The 14,948-nt window shown below is 42.4% G+C and overlaps 1 protein-coding gene across 1 annotated transcript in view; it reads left to right on the forward strand.

Moving 5' to 3' along the window:
- The first annotated feature begins 7,854 nt into the window (after nucleotides 1-7,854).
- The window catches only part of GP9 (glycoprotein IX platelet), a 31,944-nt gene continuing 24,850 nt past the window's right edge, over nucleotides 7,855-14,948 (forward strand). Inside the window, exon 1 of the mRNA XM_077276022.1 lies at nucleotides 7,855-8,003. The gene's annotated coding sequence lies outside the window, so the exon portion shown is untranslated. The remainder of the gene's footprint in view (nucleotides 8,004-14,948) is intronic.

A 14,948-nucleotide genomic window follows, 5' to 3' on the forward strand; every position in this document is an offset into this window, starting at 1 on the left:
GCAGGATGTGAACATCCCCTTTAAGAGGGGACCAAGTCTCTATGAGGTAGTGCAACTTCTCAAGCCGCAAGTCCGTATGCAGCAAGGACTCCAGTGCAGGTTCCAAGAACCGTATCTTCGCAAAGAGTCCGTCTTTTATGTAAAACCAGTAGAGAGCACCTTTAAGAAGGTGCAAACTATATACAAGGAGTTTGTATCATGCATTGTTCATGATTCAGCAGTTCTTGATAACTGGTGCAAAAACGTAGAAAACAAACAAAAACAATAGGGATCCCGGGTCAACAAAGGAACCCCTTTAAGAGTTAACCCTAGACGGGTTTTAAAGCAGCAAAGAGCGGGGAAACAAACAGTTAACTATTTACATATCCATGGCATCGAGGTTTACTCTCGCTCTGGCGGCCGTAGCTCCGCATAGACCTCGCTCGGCAAGGTGATCGGCGAGATCGGGGCCTTTAAGAAGTGCTCCATACCCGTGGCCCAATCCCAGGGTGTAAAGCGCCGGAGTCTATAGGTCCCAGGGAGAGGGGGTAACGCGGCGGGGTCTATCAGCAGGTCCTCTACTGGTGAGGCAGGGTCGTTCTTCATACCTGCTTCAGATGCGGTCCCTCCGGTGCCGATCTGCTCCGTCTCCGCTGGGGTCTGGAACGCTAGTTGCAGGGCCTTGCGCTGCGGCGTTGTCATCTCCGTTTGCAGCATCTCGCTTTCCGGTAGGGCCTTGCTTTCTGGCTTCGGAGCGCTGGAACTTCTTTCTTGCTCCGGACCAGACGAGGCTGCCGACAGATGTCTGGTGAGGCTCCCGATGATGGTCTTCTTCCACCCGGCCTCAGTGCTCAGCTGCGTCTGCAGGAGTTGGTGGATCAGCTCGTCCGCTCCCGTCTGCAGGAGGTCAGCGTCCACTGTGGAGGTCTGGCTGCGGTGCCTCTCCGGGTAGCTGGGGGAGTCCTCGGCTCCGATCCCACGCTCCGGCTCCGGTCGGCTGGCCATGGCGTCCTCCATGTCGCTGACTTCTTCTTCCTGGTCCTTTTCCCGCTCTCTCCTTCGTGGGCGGTTTCGTTTTCGTTGTCTCCGCCCTCCATTGAGAATCAGGAGGCGGATCTCGGCTGCTGACGGACACGTCCTCACGGTGCAGAAATATTTAGACTGGGCGGCCATAGTCGTTCGCGCTCTCCAGCTTGTCTACGCCCACTCCACGCCCCTCTTCTTCTCCTGCGCTCTCCTCAGCGCTGTAATGGCGGATTTTGGCGGCAAGTGGCGCGGCACAGTCTTTGCAATAAATCACAGTCCAAGTATAATAAATCACAGTTCCAAGGCACACATGACCCGATTCTTCAGGCTTAAGTAGATCCTGTTCATGACGCCAAAGTGCAGCGCCCCCACTGCCGCAGGGCCGAGGGGTACCCGGTACCGGGCCTCTGAGTCTCTGCTCTGGGGTTGTCACGGTGGCTAGACCCGGTCCGTGGCCCTGCTGAGGGGCGTACAGTGATATACAGTGGGGCAAAAAAGTATTTAGTCAGTCAGCAATAGTGCAAGTTCCACCACTTAAAAAGATGAGAGGCGTCTGTAATTTACATCATAGGTAGACCTCAACTATGGGAGACAAACTGAGAAAAAAAAAATCCAGAAAATCACATTGTCTGTTTTTTTATCATTTTATTTGCATATTATGGTGGAAAATAAGTATTTGGTCAGAAACAAAATTTCATCTCAATACTTTGTAATATATCCTTTGTTGGCAATGACAGAGGTCAAACGTTTTCTGTAAGTCTTCACAAGGTTGCCACACACTGTTGTTGGTTTGTTGGCCCATTCCTCCATTCAGATCTCCTCTAGAGCAGTGATGTTTTTGGCTTTTCGCTTGGCAACACGGACTTTCAACTCCCTCCAAAGGTTTTCTATAGGGTTGAGATCTTGAGACTGGCTAGGCCACTCCAGGACCTTGAAATGCTTCTTACGAAGCCACTCCTTCGTTGCCCTGGCGGTGTGCTTTGGATCATTGTCATGTTGAAAGACCCAGCCACGTTTCATCTTCAATGCCCTTGCTGATGGAAGGAGGTTTGCACTCAAAATCTCACGATACATGGCCCCATTCATTCTTTCATGTACCCGATCAGTCGTCCTGGCCCCTTTACAGAGAAACAGCCCCAAAGCATGATGTTTCCACCACCATGCTTTACAGTAGGTATGGTGTTTGATGGATGCAACTCAGTATTCTTTTTCCTCCAAACACGACAAGTTGTGTTTCTACCAAACAGTTCCAGTTTGGTTTCATCAGACCATAGGACATTCTCCCAAAACTCCTCTGGATCATCCAAATGCTCTCTAGCAAACTTCAGACGGGCCCGGACATGTACTGGCTTAAGCAGTGGGACATGTCTGGCACTGCAGGATCTGAGTCCATGGTGGCGTAGTGTGTTACTTATGGTAGGCCTTGTTGCATTGGTCCCAGCTCTCTGCAGTTCATTCTCTAGGTCCCCCCGCGTGGTTCTGGGATTTTTGCTCACCGTTCTTGTGATCATTCTGACCCCACGGGGTGGGATTTTATGTGGAGCCCCAGATCGAGGGAGATTATCAGTGGTCTTGAATGTCTTCCATTTTCTAATTATTGCTCCCACTGTTGATTTCTTCACTCCAAGCTGGTTGGCTATTGCAGATTCAGTCTTCCCAGCCTGGTGCAGGGCTACAATTTTGTTTCTGGTGTCCTTTGACAGCTCTTTGGTCTTCACCATAGTGGAGTTTGGAGGCAGACTGTTTGAGGGTGTGCACAGGTGTCTTTTTATACTGATAACAAGTTTAAACAGGTGCCATTACTACAGGTAATGAGTGGAGGAAAGAGGAGACTCTTAAAGAAGAAGTTACAGGTCTGTCAGAGCCAGAAATCTTGATTGTTTGTTTCTGACCAAATACTTATTTTCCACCATAATATGCAAATAAAATGATAAAAAAAAGACAATGTGATTTTCTGGATTTTTTTTTCTCAGTTTGTCTCCCATAGTTGAGGTCTACCTATGATGTAAATTACAGACACCTCTCATCTTTTTAAGTGGTGGAACTTGCACTATTGCTGACTGACTAAATACTTTTTTGCCCCACTGTATGTGGATCGTGGTGGGTGGTAGTGGTGCGGTGTAGTGCCAGTCGCAGTTAATAACGAGGACACCAGGTTGCAGTCTCATTACCTCTTTACTGAAGGCTTCTGGGTCCTCAGTCCGGAATACGGTTAGCTGGGCTGCGCAAGTCCGGCCGGTCCGATGGCACCTCCAGAGTTCCCTTCGCAGGTGGAAATCTGTGCCTTCCTTCTAGCGCTTATGTGTTGTGGTCCTCCCCTGCTGTGCTTACGGGATAGTCCCCACAACTGTTGTGTCTGTTTCTCGTGTTCCCTCACAACTCGATTCTGATGTTCTTCTTCTTCTTCTCGTCCCAGATCTTATGATAGGACGCACCCGTATGACGGGAAGGCTCGGAGCTCTTCCGGGACCCGAGAGTCGCCCCTCTCCACAAGTTGCCCCCTATATCTGCGTAGGTGATGTAGGTGAGACAGCCAGCCTATAGCTCTCTGCCCTGCCATTGGTTTGAAGTAATGCTTAGAGCCCTGTACTTCCTCGGCGTTCCGGCCACCGGTTATTTACGCCTCAGTAGGATGTTGCCTCGGTCTAACAGCACGACTCCTACTGGTATTCTCCCTGTTGCGTTGATCTCGTTTCTCACTCAGCACAATAAATCTCGCTTCTTGTCCTTTCTTAGGGCACCGCCGCTATGAAGTGCAGGCGCGGTCCCGTAGCTTTCTCTCTGTTTGCCAGGCCTCTGTCAGGATCCCACCCCTGACAGGGACCCTACCGAATCTTCCCCTACAACACCCTCTGCCACAAGGTGTTGCCTGCTTTAAACCCAGTCAGCGTTCTCTCTCACTTCCTGCCTAACCCCCAGTTTTACCAGACTGTGAGGAGTGGCCTAATGAATAGTACCCTTAGCTCCCCCTGGAGGCCAGACTGTGAAATGTATTGGTGTCTGTGATACCTGGTCAGATGAACTCCTTCAGTGCCATCAGACGTACCATAGCCCCCCTTAGCGGCGGAGCCACAGTACTGCAACGACCAGGACTCTGGGGCGCTGCACAGATTTAATCAAAGTCCTGAAAAAGAATTCAGTGTGCTGTTCAGCATGTGCTGCAAATAAGTCTGCTCGGAAAAATGTCTAAAAGTGACCCGCCTCCCTCTTGTTACCTAAGTTATGTAATTACAATATTTATCACCTTGCTGCTATGTCATGTAATTTTATCCATGCTGTATTGTGCTGTGTATCACCAGCAAAGTACTGTTGACAGGTGGAAGAAAATCTTTACGCAAAATTTTGCAGGTCAACAGTATGAGGTACTGACAATATTTGTATAAGGTTCTCAACTACGTCCTCGAGCTTAAAGGTGCAACAGGCTGCAAATGAGATCGCTGGGTAATGGGTCAACTTGGATCAGCTCAGCCTGCCATCTCCGTCTGTAGCATCTTAAGAAGCATGAAAGAAGATGGTCACATCACAGGCTGCGGAAGCTGGTTGTGAGGAGGCGCTGAAAAGGTAGATTAAGAGAGTGTAACATGAAAGGGTCTGATGAAAGATAGCGCTTCCATGAAGAGATGGTTATGAGAGAGGTGGTGAGCAACACAGTCAGTGGGTGGTGGGCTGATGGTGTCAGCAGGTGGTCACAGATGTCATTGCATTGTCGCCTCTGGTCAATTTAATCTACAGACTCGTGTAAGACTGTTGAAACCATCAGGCGTATTGCCTCATGTAAATTTGCATAACTATAAAGCTTGTTGCCTCTCTATAAGTAAAAGGTCTTCAAGGTAAAAAAAAAAAGATAGCAAGAACCCAGAAACCAGGACTCTTCTACTACAGAATAGTGATTGCTGCAGAGAGTTTTCTCTATGGTGATCTTTCAACCTTCAAAAGTCATTGGATGATGCACGTAATTGACATTACTGTCATGATGGAGGCGATATCCCTGTGGCCCATACATAACCATGGATGAGGAATAGATACTCTTAGTGTCTAGCTACACATATAGATATAGAAAAAATGGAAGCAGCACACCATCATGGTGCAAAAAAGTAGTTTAATGACCCATCATGATGGGCCATTAACCCCTTAGCGAACAATCCAATTTTGACCTTAATGACCGAGCCAATTTTTACAATTCTGATCACTTCATGAGGTTATAGCTCCGGTACGCTTCAACGGATCCCACTGATTCTGAGATTGTTTTTTCATGACATATTGTACTTCATGTTAGTGATAAAATGTCTTCAATATGACTTGCGTTTATTTATGGAATACCGGAAATTTGGCAACAATTTTGAAAATTTAGCAATTTTCGAATTTTTTTATTTTTGTGCCCTTAAATTAGAGAGTCACGTCACACAAAATAGTTAATAAATAACATTTCCCACACGTCAACTTTACATCAGCACAATTTTGGAAACATTATTTTTTTGTTAGGATGTTTTAAGGGTTAAAAGTTGACCAGCGATTTCTCCTTTTTCCAACAAAATTTACAAAACCATTTTTTTAGGGGCCACTTCACATTTGAAGTGACTTTTGGAGGTCATTATGACTTAAAATACCCAAAAGTGACACCATTTTAGAAACTGCACCCCTTTAGGTGCTCAAAACCACATTCCTCCATTTAACCGAGACCCTGGAGATTTTCCGAAGCTATACACTTATTTCTCAGCGCCGTTAAAAAGCGGCACTGAGGAATAAGTACCCTTAACTACCGCCATAAAAGGCGTATTGTGCTTGTTAATGGGTTAAAACTTTGCACTATGATGGTGTGCTGCTTCCATTTTTTCTACAAGGCCTTATTACAAGGACAGGTATGTACCTAGGAGGCTTTGCACCTAGCTATTTTTGCAAGGTGCTGTTCTTTGTTTGTCTTTCTCTACACATACAGATAGACAGATACTCTATATGTACAAGTATTGCGGCACCCACACATTACACCTAGAGGAGATTTTTTAACATCCCATTCTAAGTCCATATGCATTAATATCATGTCAGTTTGACCTTTGCAGCTACAACAGCTTCCACTCTTTTGGGAAAGCTTTTTACCAGATATTTGAGGGTGCAGTAGAGCATTTAGGAGCTAAAATACTGATGTTGGATGAGAAGGTCGGACTTACAATCTCCATTCCATTTTATCTCAGATGTATTGGATAGAGTGAGGTCCGGGCTCTGTGCGACCGGTCATGTTCTTCCACACCAAACTCACTCACCCATGCCTTTATGGACCTTGCTTGACACACAGTCATTGGGGACAGAAAAGGGCCTTCCTAAAACTGTTCCCACAAAGTTGGAGGCTACAGTTGTCCAACATATCTTTGTATGCTGAAGCATGAAGATTTCTATTCACTAGAAATAAGGAAAGTAGTCCAAAATCTGAGAAACAACCTGATAAACTGATGATTATACCAGAGGAGAGGTTATTGAATCAGCAGAGCATTGGTGACTTTTGTGCGCTATGCTCTTGAGCACTCGTTGTCCAAGCGCTGTAACTTCATGTGGTTTTTAGGAGGTGTTGCTGTGGTTCCTACAATATTTAGGAGGAAAGAAATTTCATAACCCGACTTATTACATTTGTGACATCCTATTCCAGGACCACAATGCTATTAGTAAACTCTTTAGAATGACCTATTCTTTCACAAAAGGCTGTGCAGCAACTTATCAATGGCAGCTAAAAGTGGTGTTCATGTAGTAGTGGAGGAGCTGATGGTCTGCTCCCTGACACTTTGAGGGGTTAAATGTGTTTTATATTCAAGTCAAGGGTAACAATCATTGGGGCTGCAGTCTAGCCTAGGCAGGGTTAACTGTAATGGCTGGCTCAATTTGGGGAGAGTTAGTGCCAAGTTCAGGAGTGACAGTTCAGTGCAGGACAGTAGTGGGAAATGACAGTAGCAGTCTCACTCATTGGTCTTCTAGGGACAACGTGGACCTAATACTTGGGGCAGTGTATAGCCAAAAATACCCTTCCGTGCCATTCTGTTTGCTGGTCTGGGGAACCTCAAATTGGACATCGGGGGCCTTGGACGCACTCAGCCTGTTAAGTTACAGGATAAGCTGGACTCAAACTCTATGAGGCGGAAGGTGTTGCAATCCAGGGGCAATGCTAGTGGTGGAGAAGATTTCCTAGTGCTAGTGAAGATAGCAAGAGGGACACTCTACTTATTTCGAGAATCAGGGCTGAAGTTGTGTCCAGTACCTGTGGACAAGATGACAACCCATTGGGCCTTATCCAATATGCCTGTTTGAAAAGACGACCAATTGTCCAAAAAAGTTTGATTGTTTTTACAAAACCTGAAGAAGGAGCTAGATCAGCTCTGATACTGTATATGCAGCATTAATAAAGTTTACCCATATGGTAATCCCCCAGTGATACCTATTTGTTCCATACCTTTGGCAGTACTATCCAAAGCCCCCGGTTCTCTCACTTCTTGTATTAATTTCTGGATAGATGCAGAAAGGTGGGGGAGCAGCCATCGGAAAGACGTTATTGCCAATACCAGTGTTATGGGGGTCATGATGTCAGACTCTCAGCCAGCATACCTTAGTTATATATGCTGTGAAGAATTGACAAGTGTTGTTCATGGGTTAACCCTTTTAATAATTTGCTTTTTTGACAACATGATTAAAGGTTTTCAGCTCTATTAACTAACAAAGGTCACAAATCAACTACTAAAGTGTAGTGGAGCAACTGCAGCAGACTGATAGGTTTGTGGCGTTCTGTGCTTCTAAAAATACAATACACTGAAACCAGAAGGTCATCCTTCAACTCATTTCTGTCATTTTATTACATGCCATAGTGCATTATCAGCCTGTGATGACTGAGAAGAAGACATTTACAGGAGTTAGCATTTCCTTCCTGGCTCTTTTGAACATTAGATAAGTCCCAAGTATTGGAGTAATTGAGTTGTACAACTTGCATCATTACTGACCTTGAACGGCAACATTCAGCAAAGGTAAGGCAAATTCGAGGTCCGATGAATTATAACATCATTTAATCATAGTCATTAAACTGTTTTCTTCATTACTATTTATTTTTATTTAACAGACAACTTTTACAGAATCTGTTATATAATTATGCCAGTTTAATGCAAACTGCCCCTGTGAACCTGTGTGGATGGCTCGTTGCAAGCAGCAAAAAAAAAAAGTTTCCTATTAAATGACAGCAAGCCAAGATGCTGAAAAAGTTGAGAATTTTATGCAGAAAATTTATTGTAAAATGGTTTCGCTTATCATTATATAAATAACGTTTAGTCGCTGAAACTGGAATACCCCCTCTATGCAATAAAATACTGGGCTTTAAATATATATACGGTATATGAATCTGAATGATAAATATTGGTATAGTGATGTGGTTCTGAAAACCTGATTATGTCACATAATTGAATGTATTCTGCAACAATATCTGTATTATACAAAGGACAAATCAAAATTAAAACTACCAATATTTATTTTTTCTAGATAGTTATTGCTCAATTCTTTAGTAGTCCATGTGCTCTTTCAAAATGTGGATCTAACAAACAATAAATAATTTACCTAGAAATGTACTTTCAAATTTGGAAAGAATTAGTTTTAGTAAATCAGGGCCCATGCCACACGTCACTGGTGGATACATAAGGAAGTACATTTTCTCATTCTATCTTATGCTTTATTCATCTTTTTTTTTTCTTCTTTTGTTAGTTTTTTCATCAATCTTTTATATGAAAGTAAACCTAAAAAATGAAAAAAATTATCTGGAGCATAAATTTGTATGCATGCAAAATAGAAGCATGTTCACACTGGCCATTAAATAGACAAAACTACAGACATAAACAAAATGACCATTTACCCTGCTGTAAGTAAATAAGTAAAAGCAATACTGCATATAAATAAATAGGGCACTTAGTAAACACCGATTTTAAAAAAAGCGTAAAAGCCATTCCACCAGCGTCAAGGTGTACCCAAAATTGGGATGGTCCTAACCTCTAGTATTAAAATCTTACCATGCATCATAGTGACCTCAGTGTGAATATGGGCTGAGCAGGACCTGGTCCCATTTGCTGTGTGTCCATGTTCGGGACCTGGTCCTTATTTACACTGACATCACTATGATAATACTAGAGTTTAGGATCATCCCGAATTTGTGTACACCTTGACGCTGTTGGAATGGCTTTTATGCTTTTTAAAATTAAAAACGGTGTTTACAAAGTACCCTATTTATATACAGGTCCTTCTCAAAAAATTAGCATATAGTGTTAAATTTCATTATTTACCATAATGTAATGATTACAACTAAACTTTCATATATTATAGATTCATTATCCACCAACTGAAATTTGTCAGGTCTTTTATTGTTTTAATACTGATGATTTTGGCATACAACTCCTGAAAACCCAAAAAACCTGTCTCAATAAATTAGCATATTTCACCCGTCCAATCAAATAAAAGTGTTTTTTAATAACAAACAAAAAAACCATCAAATAATAATGTTCAGTTATGCACTCAATACTTGGTCGGGAATCCTTTGGCAGAAATGACTGCTTCAATGCGGCGTGGCATGGAGACAATCAGCCTGTGACACTGCTGAGATGTTATGGAGGCCCAGGATGCTTCAATAGCGGCCTTAAGCTCATCCAGAGTGTTGGGTCTTGCGTCTCTCAACTTTCTCTTCACAATATCCCACAGATTCTCTATGGGGTTCAGGTCAGGAGAGTTGGCAGGCCAATTGAGCACAGTAATACCATGGTCAGTAAACCATTTACCAGTGGTTTTGGCACTGTGAGCAGGTGCCAGGTCGTGCTGAAAATGAAATCTTCATCTCCATAAAGCATTTCAGCCGATGGAAGCATGAAGTGCTCCAAAATCTCCTGATAGCTAGCTGCATTGACCCTGCCCTTGATGAAACACAGTGGACCAACACCAGCAGCTGACATGGCACCCCACACCATCACTGACTGTGGGTACTTGACACTGGACTTCAGGCATTTTGGCATTTCCTTCTCCCCAGTCTTCCTCCAGACTCTGGCACCTTGATTTCCGAATGACATGCAAAATTTGCTTTCATCAGAAAAAAGTACTTGGGACCACTTAGCAACAGTCCAGTGCTGCTTCTCTGTAGCCCAGGTCAGGCGCTTCTGCCGCTGTTTATGGTTCAAAAGTGGCTTTACCTGGGGAATGCGGCACCTGTAGCCCATTTCCTGCACACGCCTGTGCACGGTGGCTCTGGATGTTTCCACACCAGACTCAGTCCACTGCTTCCTCAGGTTCCCCAAGGTCTGGAATCGGTCCTTCTCCACAATCTTCCTCAGGGTCCGGTCACCTCTTCTCGTTGTACAGCGTTTTCTGCCACATTGTTTCCTTCCAACAGACTTACCATTGAGGTGCCTTGATACAGCACTCTGGGAACAGCCTATTTGTTGAGAAATTTCTTTCTGGGTCTTACCCTCTTGCTTGAGGGTGTCAATGATGGCCTTCTTGACATCTGTCAGGTCGCTAGTCTTACCCATGATGGGGGGTTTGAGTAATGAACCAGGCAGGGAGTTTTTAAAAGCCTCAGGTATCTTTTGCATGTGTTTAGAGTTAATTAGTTGATTCAGAAGATTAGGGTAATAGGTCGTTTAGAGAACCTTTTCTTGATATGCTAATTTATTGAGACAGGTTTTTTGGGTTTTCAGGAGTTGTATGCCAAAATCATCAGTATTAAAACAATAAAAGACCTGACAAATTTCAGTTGGTGGATAATGAATCTATAATATATGAAAGTTTAATTGTAATCATTACATTATGGTAAATAATGAAATTTAACACTATATGCTAATTTTTTGAGAAGGACCTGTATATGCACTATTGCTTTCACATATTTATTTACAGCAGGGTATATGTTCATTTTATTTTGCCTTAGGTTTTAACTGTTATAAGGAAGTTAATAACTTTATTACTTATTAAGATGCTAAAGGTTTTTAGATAAGAACAGAACCATTTGCAAACTGCGGGGTTAGCTTGATGTCATGTTGTTTCAAAAGACTGACTTTATATGGGTTGATGATATGGATTTTCCTGCAAACACATACATTTTACATAATGCATTTATTTTGCAAAAGTGTTTTTAAAAAAAATATAGCTATATGGTGTTACAACACATATAGTAAAGTTAATACATTATTTAAAACACAGTGAAGTACATAAAAAATACACAGTAAACAGCAGAATTTGTTTTTCTATCCCCCAATAATAAAAATGAATAATTTATATGTACCCTAAAATGGCACTGTTAACCCCTTAGTGACAGAGCCAATTTTGACCTTAATGACCAGGCCAATTTTTACAATTCTGACCACTGTCACTTTATGAGGTTATAACTCTAGAAAGCTTTAACATATTCCACTGATTCTGAGATTGTTTTTTCATGACATATTGTACTTCATGTTATTGGTAACATTTCTTCGATATGTCTTGCGTTTATTAATAAAAAAAAATGAAATTTGGCAAAAATTTTGAAAATTTAGCAATTTTCAAACTTTTAATTTTTGTGCCCTTAAATCAGAGAGTCGTGTCACACAAAATAGTTAATAAATAACATTTCCTACACTTCAAATTTACATCAGCACAATTTTGGAAACATAATTTTTTTTCTTTTTCTTAGGACGTCATAAGTGTTAAAAGTTGACCAGAGATTTCTCATTTTTTCAACAAAATTTACAAAACCAGTTTTTTTAGGGACCACCTCACTTTTGAAGTTAGTTTGGGGTTCAATATGACAGAAAATACCGAAAAGTGACACCATTCTAAAAACTGCATTGCTCTAAGGTGATCAAAACCACATTCAAGAAGTTTATTAACCCTTCAGGTATTTCACGAGAACTAAAGCAATGTGGAAGGAAAAAATTAACATTTAACTTTTTTCACCCCAAAATTATTTTAGACCCAAACTATTTTATTTTCACAAGGGTATCAGGAGAAAATGGACCACAAAATTTGTTGTGCAATTTCTCCTGAGTACGCCAATACCCAGTATGTGGGGGAAATCCACTGTTTGGGCGCATGGCAAAGCTCAGAAGGGCACATGTCGCATTTGGAGACCCCCTTATGTGCCTAAACCAGTGTTTCCCAAACTCCAGTCCTCCCGGACCCCAACAGGTCATGTTTTCAGGATTTCCATAGTGCTGCACAAGTGGGAAAACTTCTGATACTTCCATCACCTATGCAATACTAAGGAAATCCTGAAAACATGACCTGTTGGGGTCCGGGAGGACTGGAGTTTGGGAAACACTGGCCTAAACAGTGGAAACCCCCAATTCTAACTTCATCCTTAACACAGCCTAACCCTAACGACAACCCTAACCCCAAGCCTAACCCTTAACCCTAACACAACCCTAACCCCAACACAACTCTAATCCCAACACCAAAACCCTAACCCCAACGCAACCATAACCCCAACCCTAACTCCTAAATCCAACACAACCCTAACCCCAACACAATCCTAACCAACCCTAATCTTAAAACAACCCTAACTACAGCTCTAACCCCAACCCCAACCTCAACAAAACCTAAGCCTAGCACAAAATCTAAGCCTTGATCACTGTGATAGGATCTATCACAGTGATCAAAATGAACCAATAGGAAAAATCTCCTATTGTTGCAAGGCACTGTGCATGCGCCCGCCATTTTCTTCCAGGAAGATGATGCGGAGGGCTGGGGGATGGAGCAGGAGGGTCCAGGGATAGCAGAGGTACCAGGTGGGCTCGGTCGACTCCATTTCTCTCTACTCTGATATGCTAGATCATATCAGAGGAGAGAGAATGAATTGAAAATTGGACTTTTTTTGTGATCGCCGTTATTCAATGAATAACGGCGATCACGTGACTGAGGATGGTAAAAACCAACCCAAATCATGTTTTATGGGGTTTCAGTGGAAAGCTGAGACCCCAGAGATTTTCTGACACTTGGGGGCACTATACAGTTATTTCTCAGTGCCATTAAAAAGCGGCGCTGATGAATAAGGAGCCTTAACTGCCACCATTAAAAGGCATATCGGTGGTCATTAAGGGGTTAAATAAAATTTTGACTAATTCCATAAAAAAAGACCATACATAGAAACATTGCTGGAAAAATGAAGTAGAGATGACTCTTGGAATATGCCAACCTGAAAAGTAACTACAGTGTGGAAAAATGCTTATAATATTTTTACTCTCTTAATTCTCAGTGTGGGTCCAGGTCCTTAGGCCCCCAAGACTTTCTATTGAATCAGTACATCACTCTATGGCTGGCCTGTTCAGTATTTGGTCAGTATTTTACATCAGTATTAGTAAATGAAGACTAGAAGTGGGGAAAAATATAGAAGTGGGGCACATGTTTCAATTATACTTTACCTTACAAATACTGATATAAAATACTGACCTAATACTGAACAGATGAACGTGGCCTAAGAGAGAGCCGTGCACTCTTTTTTCCTGAACTTGATGCTTTGGAGCAGTCTTTGGAGTGATCAGTGGGATTCTCATGATTCAACCATTCTCCTTTCTCAAAAAAAGTAATAAATAAATGATCAATAATTTATATGTAACCCAAAATGTTATTATTCAAAAATTAATCTTAATTAGCAAAAAAAGAAGCTACTTAACTGGGGAAAAAATGGCTCTCTGAAATCAGCAATGCAGAAAAAAATAAATATAAATTTATAAGTATTGTATTGTATTGTATTGTATAGTACAACAACCTTACCATGATGCTTACCTAGCAATGGCAATAGGAATGCAGTCCCGTCTCTGATAGAGGTCATTTGAACGTTCACTCGCCCTAAATGAACTTGTATTATGAGATTTAGTGGCCTTTTAAGACAGCTTTTATTTGATCACGGAATGATCTAATTTGAAAAGGACATTTCGTTTCAATTATGACTCCATAACAGTCCCTAATGAAGTTGACAAAATCAATTTTATGGGAGATATTTCTCAGATAGACAATTAATTCAAACTTGGGTTTATAAGTTCTTCAAAAGTTGCATTGTTTAATTAGAAAGGAGTCGGAGAGATATGAAGCAGATAATATAATCTAAGGCTTTCTCCCTAACCACCTGGTTTTTATAACTCAAAAATCCATTATGTGAGATTCGCAACATTTATAAAATCTGACACAGAATGAATATTTGAGAATTCACTTCTGCAATAATGAAACAAAATTATAATGATCTTTACGCAATATGGAGAAAGTACTCTGTTTCATAAAGTAGCAATAGCAATGATAATATAGAATGATGCTATCGACCCTGCTTCCTCAATACACAGGGAAAGTACTACACCATATCTCGCACTTATCCTACAACTATTATGGAGCGCCCCCACGCATAAGGGCAGTGGGGTACTCGGTATTGGGTCTATCTCTCTCAGTTCTGGGGATGTGACGGTGGCCCGACCCGGTCCGTGGCCCTTCTGAGGGGCGCCCAATTAAAGGTGTGGTTGTTTGTACGGTGTTCGTGACGCCACCTGTGGTATTCGGTCAGGGCGACCGACGCTGCTAGGGGTCCGCTGGGGTGATGGAATGGCAGCTAGATGGTGTACCTTCCCAAAGGTGAAGTATATCCCCAGGGCTTCCCAGATGTGTAGGTGGTGATGGTGGACGATGTAAGACGCAATGAATAACGAGGACACAAAGGTTGCAGTCTCTTTATCTTTTACTGAAGACTTCAGCGTCCACAGTCCGGAGTACCGTTCACAGGGCTGGCTGAATCCGGACGGTCCGAAGGCATATCCAGAGTTCTCTTAACCAGGTGGAAATCTGTAGCCTTCCTACTAGCGCCTGTGTGCTGTAGTACCTCCCTGCTGAGCACCACGGGATAGTCCTCACAACTTTCGTGGATGTTTCTGATGTTCTCTCTCTCTGTCCCCCAGATGATATGGATAGGACAACCCGTATGACGGGGTAGG

Source organism: Ranitomeya variabilis, chromosome 8, assembly GCF_051348905.1.
Source record: "Ranitomeya variabilis isolate aRanVar5 chromosome 8, aRanVar5.hap1, whole genome shotgun sequence".
In the NCBI taxonomy this organism is placed as follows: domain Eukaryota; kingdom Metazoa; phylum Chordata; class Amphibia; order Anura; family Dendrobatidae; genus Ranitomeya; species Ranitomeya variabilis.